The sequence below is a fragment of the Pleurodeles waltl genome, chromosome 2_2, assembly GCF_031143425.1.
Source record: "Pleurodeles waltl isolate 20211129_DDA chromosome 2_2, aPleWal1.hap1.20221129, whole genome shotgun sequence".
In the NCBI taxonomy this organism is placed as follows: Eukaryota; Metazoa; Chordata; class Amphibia; order Caudata; family Salamandridae; genus Pleurodeles; species Pleurodeles waltl.
Window position 1 is genome coordinate 121,880,317 of NC_090439.1, and position 15,862 is coordinate 121,896,178.

Here is a 15,862-nt window from a genome sequence, read left to right on the forward strand (position 1 = left end):
GTTGGGGTAAGCAGAGTCACATGCAAATATTCGAGGGATACCTGCTAGCCACACACTCAGTCTTAGGGCCAAATCCACACCCATATACCTACATCAACTGGGTAGGGACAATGGGCTTACCTATTAGCCACACCCGGTGCCTCTGGAGTTGAGACATCACATATGAGATGCTGCTATTCCTCAAGATAAAGGCTTCATGCACAGAGCCAGGATACTTGGCATTGACATGGGAGATGTACTGGTCCGCCAAACACACCATCTGCACATTCAGAGAGTGAAAGCTTTTCCTATTTCTGAACACTTGTTCATTTCTACGGGGGGGAGAAATGCAATATGTGTACCATCAATGGCACCAATGATGTTGGGAATATGTTCCAGTGCATAGAATTCAGCCTTCACTGTGGCCAAATCCTCCACCTGGGGGAATACGATGTAGCTGCACATGTGTTTCATCAGGGCAGACAAAACTCTGGTCAGCACACTTGAGAACATAGGCTATGACATCCCTGATGCCATGGCCACTGTCGATTGGAAGGAACTACTTTGCAGGTAATGGAACACTGACAGGACCTGCACTAGAAGGGGAAATACCTGTGGGGTGGTGGATAGCTGAAATCAGGTCTGGCTCCAATTGGGCACACAGTTCTTGGATTGTGGCCCTATCAAGCCTGTAGGTCATGATAATGTGCCTGTCCTCCATTGCGCCAGGTCAACCAGGGGTGTGTACACAGGGGGATGTCTCCATCTCCTATTCATCCTCAGTGGTTGAACTCTAGGGTGAAAAACGGTGAGCAGAAGGTCATATTCACACATATGTCAAAATTAATATGAAATTCTTCCTTTACAGAAACAGTATGTGAACTCGTAAGTCAGTTGATGTGCTAGTGTCTGCTGTGAGGTGCCATGGCCTGTGCCCCCCTGAAATGGCAGCTGCCTGACCTATGAGGAGAGACAAGTGGAAATGAGGTAATTCCGCTGGCGTTGTGTGCCGTTGCGGTCTATGGTCGACGACCGCTGCGCAACATCGCATTGGTTATCATTGGGCTCTATGGGTTCCAGGAGCCAATGATGATGTACGCTGGTGGTGACAGTACGTACCGCCGTGAATGTGACCGCCATTTTCTATCTGTGCAATCACTTTCTACCTGACTTTCAACAGGAGAGGACCTACACTGCAAGTGCTGCTGTGACCTGTGTCTGGAAGCGACAATGGCTCGAGTGTCTGGGGAAAGGGCCCCTGCCTTCACTTCCGAGGAGTTGGAGAGACTAGTGGGTGGGGTCCTACCCCAGTACACTTTACTCTATGGTCCTCCAGACAAACAGGTGAATAAACTATGAGCATGATGCGTAGGCCATTAATGTATGGGTTGCAGTGTGTATAAGCCCCGTGTAGGGGGGGTCTGAGGGGTCCTGGGCAGAGTGCTGCATATATGGTGGGCAATGTATGTGCGTACGTGGATGGGGGGATATGGTGGGCCATGAGTATAACAGTCCGGACGGTATGACTAATGCCTTTTCTGATGTATTTTTTCTGCAGGTCAGCGCCCATCAGAAAAAAGGTATTTGGCGTGCCATCACCAAGGATGTGCGGACCCTGGGGGTCTTTGACAGGGGAGCACCCACTGCCCCAAATGGTGGGAGGACCTGCCCCGCTGGGCAAGGAAGATGGCGGAGGCCCAGCTGGGGCTGGCCTCCCAACGAGCAATGAGGAAGGGGTGCCCGTCGTACCCTGCCCCCCCTGATGTTCCGCATCCTTGCAGTGGCCTGTCCGAAGTTGGATGGGCGCTTGAAGGCATCACAGCAGTCACAAGGGGGTGAGTACAGATTCAGAATCATGACTTTGCGCGTGTTAAGGTATTACCTGGGTGGGGGATGTGGGCTGTGGGTGCCCCTAGGCCAGGACAAACATGGCAGGGTATATTCAATGATGGGCAAGATCAGATGCACTCCAACCCCAATAGTGTTAGTGGGCATCTACTACTGGGCAGGGTCCTGTGGGTTTCAGGTGTGCAGCTAATAGCATTAGGCATTGTACCCCATGGGTTGGTGACTAGCAGTGTAACTGGTAGTTCATGGTTTGGTGCATAGGGCTGTTCCCTGTGTGTTGGATATGCCAACGGTAGTGTTGTTGCTGGCATTGACCAAGTGTATCATCTGTCTCTCCCCCACCTTTTTTGTTTTGTCACCCTGTCCTTGTGTGCATTAGCATCATCTGGCAGAGGAGCAGAGGCACCGGCGATGGAGGGAGCTGCATCCCACATGGGCCTGGAAGCTGAATCTACTGACGGTGAGGGCACCAGTGGGACAGAGTGCGAGGGGAGCACTACGGCAGAGACAGGAGGGGACACTACCGACAGCGACTCCGATGGAAGCTCCCTGGCGGTGGCAGACACCTCTGTGCCCACCCCAACAACAGGTACAGTCGCCACCCCCGCGTTCGTGTTCCTGGTGTGTGAGAAGGTAGACCAGCATGGGGAACACCTGCAGTTCGGGCTCCATGATGTCGTGGTTCTTCCCTGAGTGTCAAGAAGTGAGTCTTTTCCCTTCAGAGTAGTGTTTCCGCCGTGCTTTTGATGGCGTTGTTACCACTTTGGAAAAGCTGGCAGATAGGCGTGTTGTAATGCAGTGGGCGGTACATTGTCTTCTGCCTTGTTGTTGGCAGTTACCGCCCCAGTGTTTGCTGCTACCGCAGTGGCGGTCATTGTGTTAAAGTGGCTGGTTGTGTTGGCGGTTTCCGCCGTGGTCATGAGTCCAATTTTTCAACCACCGGCATGTTGACAGTATTACTGCCGCTTTATCACCGTCCAGCAGGGTTGTAATGAGGGCCTTAATACTGAGTAATCATCAGTCTCCTCCTCCTGTACTGTTTCAGGAATGGTGTTTTCAATCATGGTCAATCTTCCCACGTTTTGAGGCAAGAGGCTGGTTCTTCTCATTGTAACAACTGTGCCAGCTGCACTGAACACAAGAGAAGCAGACACACTGGCTACAGGACAAGCAAGATTGCCAGCCTGTTGAGCTCTGGCCATTGACAGATCTTCCCATACCAATACACCAATGAGTTTTGATACACATACACCTCTTTTGGGCCATCCAGATATCATGAGAACATCCTCTGAATGGTCATTGGTCCTACCACTTGCTCAAACTCTTTTGCCTTTGCCTCTGCACTGGACATAAGACCTGCTACTTGCAACCAGGCCAAAGCAGAGGTTGGGTCCAGTTCTTCTGTTGCTGTTGTTGCTGGTGTTCTTGTTGCTGGTGTTGGTTCCTTTGAGGAGACAAGACTGCCCTCTCTGGAATTTGAAGGTGGCACACCAGAACTGTGGAGTGGAACTTTAAGTTCCAGTCATTCTTCTTCCTGGTGTCTAGCTTGATCAACAATCCACCTCTTGTATTTTGAAACAGCCACTTCAGAAAAAGGAATGAAAGTAGGCAGAAGTTTTTTGTAGCATGGATCAAGTAGGGTGGCAAAGATGTACTCTTTGGTCAAGAATATGTCATTTTACAGCCTTGCATTCAAGCCAAGCAAAAGATTAAGCTCTCAACCAAGGCATGTGCTTCTGGGTTTTTGTTCACACCTGCGAGAGCAAAACTTTCATACACCTTCTGTAGCTGGTACTGTTATAGATGCAACAACGGGATAGCTTGGCCCATCGTACTCTCCTCCTTGCTAATTTCCCATCTGAAAACCTCAAAAGAAGTAGCATCTGTGTAAGGCCTTAGACTAGTCCCATTTGTCTGCATCCATGGTCATAGCTTTCCCAATTGCATCACCTCCTCTTTGAATGAGATAGTCATTGATCTGTTTGTACTGCTCAAACAGATGAGGCAACATGTAATGCGTTGAGTTTAAACATGTTGGTACTGTTTGCATTAGAGCTTTAACTGGTACTCTGTTAGCACACTAAATAACTTGCAGCTGCTTCCGGCCTTTAAAAGAATAGCTTAAATGAGTGCAGATTCGTCTGCAGGTGGTCAGTATGTTATTGACTATGTATCCTTGTTTGAGAAAGTCTTGCATAACCAGGTTGATGCAGTGCGCCAATCACAGAACCCTGAAATAGCCAATATATGCCATGGCCATGACTATGTTACTGCCATTGTCCAAGGCAACAAATCCAATTCTGAGACCTCTTGGTCACAGCCATTCAGACACCTTTTGTTACATTTGTTCAAGAAGTTTGCAGCTTTATATGATTTCTCCATAACCAACATAGCTATTGTTCCATGCTGCTGAATGCTTAAACTCTCTTCAGGGCCAAGACCTGTAAATATTAGTCCCACAAAAGAGATCCATTGTGCAGTGAGGCACATGTAATCAGTCACCTGACAAATGATCCATATCTCATTTGGCAGGTGGATAGTGCAAATAACACTTTGCTGCAAAGTTTGTCCAACCAATTGCAGCACATCATGATACAGCACTGGAACAGCAGCTCTGGCAAAATAGGTCTGACTTGGAACTTTTCATTATGGGCAGATGGCTGCCACAAATTCTATGAATCCCACTCAAAAGGGAGTAGGTCCAGAGATAACATTTTAGCCATTTCCCATTGTACAAACATGCCATTGTGTGGTTGCATTCATGAGGCCCCTCCTGCTTAAACATGCCCATTGTAGTAGCTTGAATTGTTTTCTTGTGTGGTGCCACTGAAACAGGTGACTTCTCGGGTGAGAAACATGAGGTGGTATACTCAACATGCATCATGGAGGAATCATCACTGAATGCGGTGGTGTCTGCAAATGAGCCTTGTGCCAGTTGGAGGTTGCTCATGTCTGTGATTCTGGCACACTGCAGGGGACAGGGCTACTTTGTGTAAATTTGTCATCCTATTCTTCCTCGTCACCCCCTATCACTGTGGTGGGGGGTGATTCCCTTCTCTCATCCCCACCACACCATCAAAGGTATATTTTTTAAGGTTCTTCTCACACTGGATATTGTGATGTTTTTTTATATGGGTTGTTTGGCCTCCGGTACCATAGTGGGACCCAGGCTTACCTCGATAAACACTTGTTTGGCAAATGGAGCATATTGAATTGTTATCCTCCTGCTTGCTAATCGTAAAGAATTTGCAAACTGGGGAGAATAACTTTTTTTATTGTGCCACTGCCAATGCCGGAAGAACCAGAGGTAGTTAGGAGTGTTGATTACCTCTCTGCAGTGCATACTTTGACTGAGGTAGTGATGGATGTAGGCCATAGCTGGGGCCCTACAAATATGGTAGTTAGAGGTAATGGTGGTGGGACAGTGCCTCAACCCTTGGAGCAAGTTGAATAGGAGGGGTAATCTTGTTGTCCTCTGAGTTGCCTTCCATACTGACAATCTGTTGTAGAACTTACATTTAGCCTCCACATTTTTACTTAGCATCTTCTTCTAAATTATGGTTTTCACATATTTTCCCCTTAACATGAGAATGTGCCACACATGGATTTATTCCTGGTAGGCATTGTTGCCCTGTAGTCTGCACAATCAGTTCCAGGGTCACACATTTGGAACACAATGTCCTTGTTTTAATTTTCTGTTCCTTTGTATATAGACTAACTAAAGATGCTGTTCTACACCTCTGGCACAGTTCTATGTGGATAGTGTTTTATTATTTAAACTGCTTTCACTGTGAATTCCGTGAGAGGCACTTCATGCTGAATTTATCATGGAACTGCTGTGAGCTGAGATTGAAATGCAGCCCTGCTGGCCCTGACCTTCATTTTGAGAAGGAAGATAGCCATGCAAGAGAAATGTACCGACTGCACAATTGAATGGGTGCATTCTTTAATTCACTAATGCTGACTTCCCAACACCTAATGCCAAGGTATGAGGTATGAGGTTAGATCATTCTGACATGTCTGGCAAAAGGGTACTCCCTTTATGCTCTCTCTAGTGCATAGGTTCTAGTGACAAATAGGAATAATATTAGGTACGATTACCATGGTTGAATTGTTTGTGTGTTTCACCATTCTAACCATGCATATTACAATGATGTGTCTCATATTTTAAATAACTGCAGTTCATGTTTTATTTACTCCGATCATATCTTTTTTATTAAATATTTGAATTATATTTTCAGAATCTTTACTTTGTGGTACTGAAAGAGCGTAGCTTATATAATCTATATTAACATGAAATGTTTATGAATTAAGGTGTGATACTGCTGCATAGAAACTATAATATTTGCAATTTTGCTTAGACGTGCGCTTGAATTGTGACCATGAAGAGTGGCCACCAATGTATACGCAAACTAATAATGATGACCAAAATGTTTATGTTACGTTCAAATGAGCTTATACTAACATTTGCATTATTAAATCTGTATTGAAAACCTCATAGGCTTTAAGTTAGCATGAGCTGCAGCTTAGCTGCTTGGCTCTCATATTAAATATATTAAATGCATTTTTCTATTTTTCAGTGTGCTGACTCACAGGGTACATGACCCTGCAAGTTATTTTTGGAAGATGAATGTAACCATGTAAATCCGTTTCCCACCGCTTCTCACCGTCTTGCAAAATAAAGGTTAAAATGAATTGAAACAGTGTAGATTAATGTAATGTACAAGGTCATCCAAACCGGTGAAGACAATGGAACTGCTGACCAAAAGATGTGCAAAGAATTACAAAAAGATGAAATCATACCGGACGTGCCACTTCTGAAGACGTCAATTACAAAGACCAATCAAAAACTTGTAAAACAATATGGGGTGAAGATTAGGATTATCTAATGCTTAGTTTGATAGGTTAAAGATAGTGGGGTATAACAAATGTCCAATAGAATTTTGGGGGAATGTACATTGAAAAAGGGATAAAAACCCATGTCACGTGAAGTCATTTAGAATTAGGTAGGGAATGCTATTGATTTTATTCAGAAACTCTGTCACTCTGTTTGGTGACTTTTTGGTTTACTTAAAACTATCCTCGCCCTTAGATTGCCCATTTACACTTTACCTCCTTATGAGGGAAGTGCCCTTTTGCCCAGAGCTGAGTTCTGACTGATGGCGATTTGACTGATGTCCTGAAGACGAAGACTGAACCTGTGCGCTGACCTAATCCTTGGAGGGTAATTATGACAATGCATTTGTGATTTGTCTGTTTGCTTTTCCTTTCTAGGTACCAACTGCTTGCTTTTGACAGAGAGCTTAGCTAGATGTTTTCCAAATTAGTGTTCTAAATTGATTTGCATGAAGCCCAACATGCTAATGCTAATCAGTGGTTAGGACAGGTGTTCACCAAAACTGACGCAAATAGACAAACAACTGACATTATGCTTTGTTGAACTGATGTGTTACTGACACTCTGCTAAATTGATCTATGTTCACGACGTGTTGTGTTCTGATGCTTGTGATTCTCGCCTACATGAAAGCTTCTCAAAGTTGCCATATTGTGACTATGCTATTATGTTTCTTGGTGTTGAGATTAACGCATTTGCTATTAGATTGTAATTAATAGGGAATAAAATTCATAAAATTCTACTAAACAAGGTGTGGTTATTCATAGCTGTAAGGTCATGGTAATGTTTTTGAATTGATTAATGACTCTGACTAAATGTATTGTCCTGATAAATATTGATGACATTATTGATGTATTGATTGATATATTGATTAGCTATTTCATCCTAAGGTGTCTCTCAACTGGGTCAAAAGATTAATTGGCCTAAAACGAGTCCTGATGTGTAATAAAATATCAAAAAGGGACACGTTAACAGTACCTTGGTCATGCAAAAGTGAAAAATGAAAGGGTTAGATCTGTTTCCTCTAAATCCATGGGAATCAGAGTGGTCCTGTTTGAGGTCACTGACAACATCTATCACCCTGAAAGATTAGGGGTTTAGATGTGGTCTTTGAGCTAGATAAATACTCTAACATTTACTGATGATATAAAAAGACAAAGGACCTGATTTAGGTATTGGGAGAGGGAATACTCCGTCACAAATGTGACAGATTTCCCATCCACCATATTACGATCCCCAAAAGAGATAATGGGATCGTAATACGGAGGACCAGATATCTGTCACGTTTGTGACAGAGTATTTCCCTCTGCCAACACCTAAATCATGCCCTCAGTCTCTATATTTTGAAGTTTTGTTGACCTAATGCACAGTCCTACTAAATTCAGAGGAACTATTTAGCAAATCAAAGTCTTGTCCTCATCACTGTCCCTTACTATAATTCTAAGGCTTTCAGGAACTTTCCTTTTCAGTTGCCTCTCGTGGTGGGTCTCAGACTTGGCCAGGGTCTAGTCCATGTCAGGATCATCAGAAGAGGGGCTTTGAGAAGATGGTGAAGCATCCTTTCTATTTCTTGCTGGAGATCAGGAAGCCAGTGGCTAAAGAGCTACATCTTGCTCAGCAGGAAGATCAACCCCCTGTTCTGCTTCTACTTCAGAAAGAACTGTTCCTGGCTGTGGCTTCTGTTGTTCACTATGTTTGGTGTCCTATGACAAAAAGGTAATTTGCATTGAGACAAATGCAGTTGAGACTCACTGCTCGTCACCATGATTGCAGTGGCTGCCTTGCTGAGAGACATGGCCTTTGGCTTAGGTTGAGGGTGATGCCTTTGATATGGGAATGCTGCTCCCAGCTTTCTGCCCAGAGGATGTTGCGGCAGGCATACAACATTTTCAAAAAAAGGTAGAGGGCAGCACAGTAGTGGTGGCAGAATGCTTCTTCTCCTTCTCACAGGCCACTTTCTTAGCAGGAACACCTTTCTTTGGGACCATCTTCAAGCTCTCTCAGTTGGCACTTAGCTGCAGAAGCAGTTAGAGGAGGACTCATGTGGTGTGGTGTGCCAACCTTCTGTATGACAGTACTGTAGGCGATGTCTCTTGTACACCTAAGCAAACAAACAAGAAAAACATCAAGTGAAAATGGCATTTTTGCAATTTTATCTATTCATACAGAAAATAGTGTGGTTATCCCAAATAATTATGATAGTGTAACCATTCCAATCCAAGCCATATATTAATATTTTAATTAGAATAACAACATGCAGTTTTAAAAGTGTGCTTTATGTACTTTCAAAGTGAGACAACTGTGGCAATCAGACCACTGCAGAGAAAAATGTAATAATCATTTTTCTTAAAGTGAAGCAGGTGTGAGTCTATGACCTAAGGGACCTATGGCAGGAGGTGCAGGGAAAAATTGAATAATTCTTTAAAAAGTGAATGCTTGTGTGCCTATGGCCTAAGACACAGACCTATGGCTGGCTGGTGTGTGCCACCTAGGGCCTAAGAGACCTATGGCAGGCAGGGGCTGCATGGAAAAATCAAATATGATAAAAAATGCATTGCTGGTGTCTCACTAGGGACTATGAGAAATTCTTTGGGAGGCAAGGAGGAGCAAGAGAACAATGGAAAAACACAGATAATATTATATAAATACAGCACATAATACTGCAATGATCCTCCAGCACATCAAACTGATACCAGGGAAATCAAGTAAAAAAAGCAAAAATGCATAGCCCTCTTAAATCAATGTTACTAAAACATGGCTTTGAAAACTGAAAAAAATAACAAACTGGTTGGCTTTGCAATATGGACACTGAGCACATATTTAGAGACCATCAAGCAAGGAGACATGAACAACAAAGAACACATGGAGGCATACGGCAAAAGCACACTGGCTGACTATACAAAATGGCCACCAGCCACAGTGTCCCACAATAACAGCAAGCAAGGAGGTATGGACAACAAAGATCACATGTAGACGTATGGCAAAAGCACACTGTCTGACTACACAAAATGGCCATTGGCCACATGGTCGAACAACAGCAAGCAAGGAGGCATGGACAACAAACAACACATGCAGGGTTATGGACAGTGACAACAGAAAATGGCTGCTGGCCAAATGGCATGGAGAACTAAGATAAAAGGGTGCCCTATAGCAAGCACCTGCAAACAAACACACACAGTGGCTAGACAAAGGCGGCATGGAAAATAAAAATTAAGTCAGCTACCAACAAATTTTACAACAGCACACATCCTCCCATGGTATCAAGATATATAATCCCACCAAAAACACTTTTCACAGGAAAGAAATAGTGAAATACAAAAGATATCACATTTTTCATTTAATCGTACGCCATGCCTTGCCTAAATCACAGATGTTTTAGAACAACATAGGCCACAGAAGAGTTGTTTCATATACCCAATGAGTAGTGCAGGCTGGACAGATAATGGGCAGACTAGGCCACATGATAAAATAAATAAACAGTGCAAATTTAACAAACGTGGAGAAAATGTACTTAACTATGCAACATTCTCTTACAAAACCTAAAAAAAAATATGCAAAAAGAATTGGGTCCCTAATGCAACTCCAGGTTGTTCACCACAACCACAATCAAATTCAAAAACGGAATAAAAGTACAAATATATACTGGTGCATGTCCATTTTCAAACATCACCCTTATCCAAACATTTTTTAACTTACCTGTGATGTCACAAAAAAGTCTTTAAAATCCATAGTATACATGCAGCAGCTGTTGCAGACAAAGAGAGTCATCCTTTCACCCTGAAATCCAAATGAAAAGTAATCAGGAGATGGACAAACCACTGGGAGGAGCCTTCTGGACAGGAAGAGGAAGTTGGGTTCTCTGTGGCCCCTTCTGTTGAAAAAAATAAGTAAATAATAAATGCTTTTCACACTAAAAAACACCCTTCACCATCTGTTCGAGTAAAATGTTCACTTGAAAAGGTATTTATCTTCTCAAGAAGCAGCTATGGCCACACGCTATTGACAGCACACAAAAAGGTGGTGGAAGTCTCTCTAGTGACTTAAATTGTGCTAGCAGGTGGCACATCTCACTCGTGTTTGCAAGTGTGCGTTACAGATCCTGACGTTGTTCCTGTGAACATTGCAAAGCTTGAATGGCATAATAATTCCACCATGCACCAAATAGCAGAATTAGTCGGGAACTCAACATTACACGTGTAACATGGATTAACCCAATTCTGCCATCTCACAAATGGAATAAAAATTCTGTCATCCTAGTGGCAATCTCCTTGAGGGAAGCGGCCTTCAAATGCAACTGGGTGTGATCAGTGTAGAGATGACAAGAAATAGAGAAGAATCTCAGGAGTTCACTTTGTTATCTCTCTACAAGGGTTAAATTGTTCTGGGGACAGGATAGAGCCTTAAGGGATCCCTGATGAAGAGATGAGTGATGGTGAGTTGTTATATATTTTCAGATATTGCGAGTAGTTATTTAAAATAAACGAAAACTATCTGAGAATTGACTTTCTCAATCCTATTTAATTTTCATGGTTTTTATGAGTTTTGACTGACCACGTCCCACATTGCTGAGATTTCAAAGACAATCAGAAGACATGTGCAGCTTATCTCTAGGATGTGTGGTGAATCATTTAACATTTCATGGATCATGAGCTCCATGCTGTAATCAGAACCTGAGTTTGCTTGGAAACCACTGAGAAGTTATTTTGTTAATTAAAGTTTAGTTTAAGTTGGGAAACATACACCTTTATCTGACTTTTCAAAAGAAGGGTAGCCTAGATACAGGACTGAAGTTGTTCAAATCTTCATTTTTCCCAACAGGGATTGAGGTAACCAGATCTTAGTCACCCAGAGGCTGCCTATAGTGTAAATCAGTAGTTAAATAAGTTGATATAGTGATAGCTTTCAAGACTTTAGCTGAATTGTTATGATTAGTTATTTTTCCATCTCTTCATTTTATATGGTTTGAGGTTATCAATAATCTCAGCCATAGTCTCTTATAGTAGCCCTTGAGTACCTGGCTGGAGGAGACACACACTGTAGGATAGGAAACATCAAAACCATTGTAGCCTCAGATAAATAGTTTCAGTCTTAACAGTTGACCAGTGGTCACTCTTTTATAGGGAAGAAGGGTGAAAGATGCAAGGAAATGGCATGACCAATCAACTTGTATTAGGGGGTCATTCTAACCCTGGCGGTCCAAGACCGCCAGGGCTAAAATGACGGGGGCACCGCCAACAGGCTGGCAGTGCCCCGCTGGGCATTCTGACCGCGGCGGTTCAGCCGCGGCCAGAAAGGGAAAACCGGCGGTCTCCCGCCGGTTTTCCGCTGCCCACTTGAATCCTCCATGGCGGCGCAGCTCGCTGCGCCGCCATGGGGATTCTGACAGCCCATACCGCCGTCCTGTTCCTGGCGGTTCGCCCGCCAGGAACAGGATGGCGGTATGGGTTGTCGTGGGGCCCCTGGGGGCAGTGCCCATGCCAATGGCATGGGCACTGCAGGGGCCCCCGTAAGAGGGCCCCACAAAGAATTTCACTGTCTGCATTGCAGACAGTGAAATTTGCGACGGGTGCCACTGCACCCGTCGCACCTTCCCACTCCGCCGGCTCAATTCTGAGCCGGCGTCCTCGTGGGAAGGGTGTTTTGCACTGGGCTGGCGGGCGGCCTTTTGGCGGTCGCCCGCCAGCCCAGTGCAAAACCCAAAATACCATCAGCGGTCTTTCGACCGCGGAGCGGTATTTTGGAGGGGGGAAGTCTGGCGGGCAGCCTCCGCCACCCGCCAGACTCAGAATCACCCCCTTAGTGTCTTAATTTTCAGAAAGTCCAGCTTGCCAATTACTTTTCTCCCAATTACTGTTTTTGCAGTGGTGGGAGAAAAGCACACTTGAAAAAGATAATTGTAAATTAAGAAGAGTGACGACTGGGAACTGTCCGAAAAACACGTTATTAGATGGACAGGTCAACTTAACAACAAGGAACTTAATCAAACATGTATTTCCCCATGTTTGCACTCTGAAATCTCATGTGTTTTGACTACACTCAAAGGTGGACTATTGTTCTCACATTTCACACTTTTACAACAAATCTAGTTTCTTTGAATAGTTATCACACCACTTCCTTTGTTACCTTGAAAGTCACGGTTAATATAAAATATCACAGGAATTTAGGAGAATTATTACAGGATGGAATGCAGGGGAAAAGTCTGGTCTCAGTTAGAAATAACACATTGGGCTATTTAGCAAGGGTTTAGTCTGCAGTTCCTGAAATGTGGCAATTTGCTGATCAGAAAGTGTGCCGAAAGCTGTTGCAGTAGGAATGATGGTACTTGAATAAGGCAATGATGGTGCTTGAATTAGGTGTGTTAATTATTAAAATGTCAGTTTGTTTTTTAGATGGGAGCCTTTGTCAGATATTCAAGACTCTAGCCTTCTCATATATTTATTGTTCGGTATCTAAGATTTACTCTAGGGTTGGGGGATTTAAGAAATCAGGCTTGACAATGTAGCAGCAGTTCATCAGTGTCTTTTGGGGGAAGAATGGGAAGGATACTGGGAAAGACCCTGTTGGGTTAAGACTCATTGTTGCTCTGTGGTATGGATTGTATAAAAGGTTTAGTCAAAAATGGAGAAAGTGGAGGTCAGAGTCACTTTGTATGTAAATTGACACTGTCCTCAAGTGTAAAAGTAAGAGTCACCTTGACGGTATATGTTGACAATATCCTCAAGTGCAGGGCTGAAAATCACCTTGCAGGTGTAGGTTAACACTGCCTTCAAGTTCTCATTTACAGTTACGGACATTTGAGCTTTCTGATGGTCAGAGGAGAGAGTCTTTAGAAATAAGTGTGTCAAGCTGGATGGAGAGAGTATTGTGGGCAATACATTTGAGGGAATAATTATCAGGTCATGGATGTTAACTCTTGACAAGGTTGAGAGCAGGGAGAGTCAAATGCGCTGGGAGGGCGCACCCATCACTAGACACAGTTACCGAACTGGCCCAGGATGTGAGCAAGAAGTAGGAGTGTTGGAGGTGGCTCGGTTCAGGTGGCAAAAGCATATGCTCAGCTTAGCAGAACATGGCACTTCTGCCAGATGGGCAAGTACACCTGCTAGATAACCTGCACTCACCCTTGGGTAGCTTTACATGGAGCAGCCAGGCTTATCTTGGAGGCAATGTGTAAAGCAATAGCACAGCACATTCTCACATCTCCCGAGCTGAACAACCCTAAAAAGAGACTTCACATGGGTTGTATGTATATAAAAATTGTATTCAACACACACAAGATTAACACAGTTTGATTACAATTTGATCTCAAATGTCAATGAGCACACAACACACAATATTATTATATGTATCAATGCAACACATGATAACAGGCCCCACCCTGTTAAACATTGATCACTGGATCTCCATTTGAAGAAACCACACATTCCCTCCTTGCACCTGCATAAGGTGCCCACCAGCTGTCAGCACTAGGCCCACCCCCACGTACGGTACTCATGAAGAGTGTAACAAATTCAATCCAGGGGCACCCAGGGGCTGACAGCAGCAGCAAAATATATATCACAGTATAACAGCACTTCCACCTAGATTCAAGGCCTCAGCCGCGCTGGGAAAATGTAATGTCAACCTTATGAACTCCTGCAGAATCAGAGTACCAAACAACACCACAAGTGCTGCCCCAGCACTCACTCGTTCTCATTCAGGCTCGCTCCCTCACACCCACCCCCCCAACTATGTACGGGGCCTGGGTATCAGCTGGCACAGGTACGCACGCACGCACACGCTCTTGTATGCACTCGCTTCCGGGACACCCTAATGCAATTGGATGTCCATATGCTTGCAACTACTCTGGGTCCAAACCCGTCCTCCACCTGTCAACCAGCCTCCAGTTAACCGCATCCCACCACATCCCCAAAGATTAGAGTAACTTCCGTCTGGGCATCCAGCCGCTCACAGCTAAGTCACAACTCCCTAGGTTTTGGGTTGAGGTGGGGGACTGGAAAGACAATACCCAGTAAACAGTTTAGGAGGAGACGTTCAGGCTACAAATAGGAGGTTCACTCAGAAGTTTGCAAAACACAGGGGGTTGGTCACTGGGGCCAACCATTAGACATGGAGGTGCCCAGCCCCGCTAGACAATACAATGTTACCAAATAGTAACCAAATCCAGCACCTCCGGAATAGAGAGGCGTTGTCCGGCAATGTTGACTCAACCCGCCATCAACACTTCAGCTTGTATGCAAGAAGTTACCAGGTCCATGATTCTGGACTGGAGACACCCTGGTGGTCATTCTGACCGCGGCGGTCGGCGGTCGCCGCCCGCCAAGCGGTTCCCACCGAAAGACCGCACTGCGGTCAAAAGACCGCGGCGGTCATTCCGGCTTTCCCGCTGGGCCGGCGGGCGACCGCCAGAAGACCGCCGGCCGGCCCAGCGGGACAGCCCCGTCAACAATGAAGCTCGGAATGGAGCCGGCGGAGTTGAAGGGGTGCGACGGGTGCAGTGGCACCCGTCGCGATTTTCACTGTCTGCTAAGCAGACAGTGAAAATCTTTGTGGGGCCCTGTTAGGGGGCCCCACGGCACCCGTTCCTGCCATCCTGGTTCCGGCGGTGGACACCGCCAGAAACAGGCTGGCGGTAAGGGGGTCGGAATCCCCATGGCGGTGCTGCAAGCAGCGCCGCCATGGCGGGTTCCCTGGGCCAGCGGGAAACCGGCGGGAAACCGCCGGCTCCCCTTTTCCGACTGCGGCTTTACCGCCGCGGTCAGAATCGCCCAGGAAGCACCGCCAGCCTGTTGGCGGTGCTTCCGCCGCACTCCGCCATGGCGGTCATGGACCGCCAAGGTCAGAATGACCCCCCCTGTCTTGTGCCCAAGAACTTCTAGTGGTCCCAGACAGGTTCCATTCAATATGGAAAGTGCTCAGTCCCGTACCCCTTTGGACTGAGGTACTCTGCCCAGCATGCTATGACCTTAGCCATACTGGACTCTCTGGACGAACACACTAGATGCAAGTTCTTTTGTGGAGTACTAGGCCAAGTAAAGCACTTCTCAGATGGTACCAACACCACAGCAGGTTCCAACCTATAAATTGACTCAGCAAACAATGAGCATGCAGCTCAGGGTCACATGAGAGAAATACTTCCCA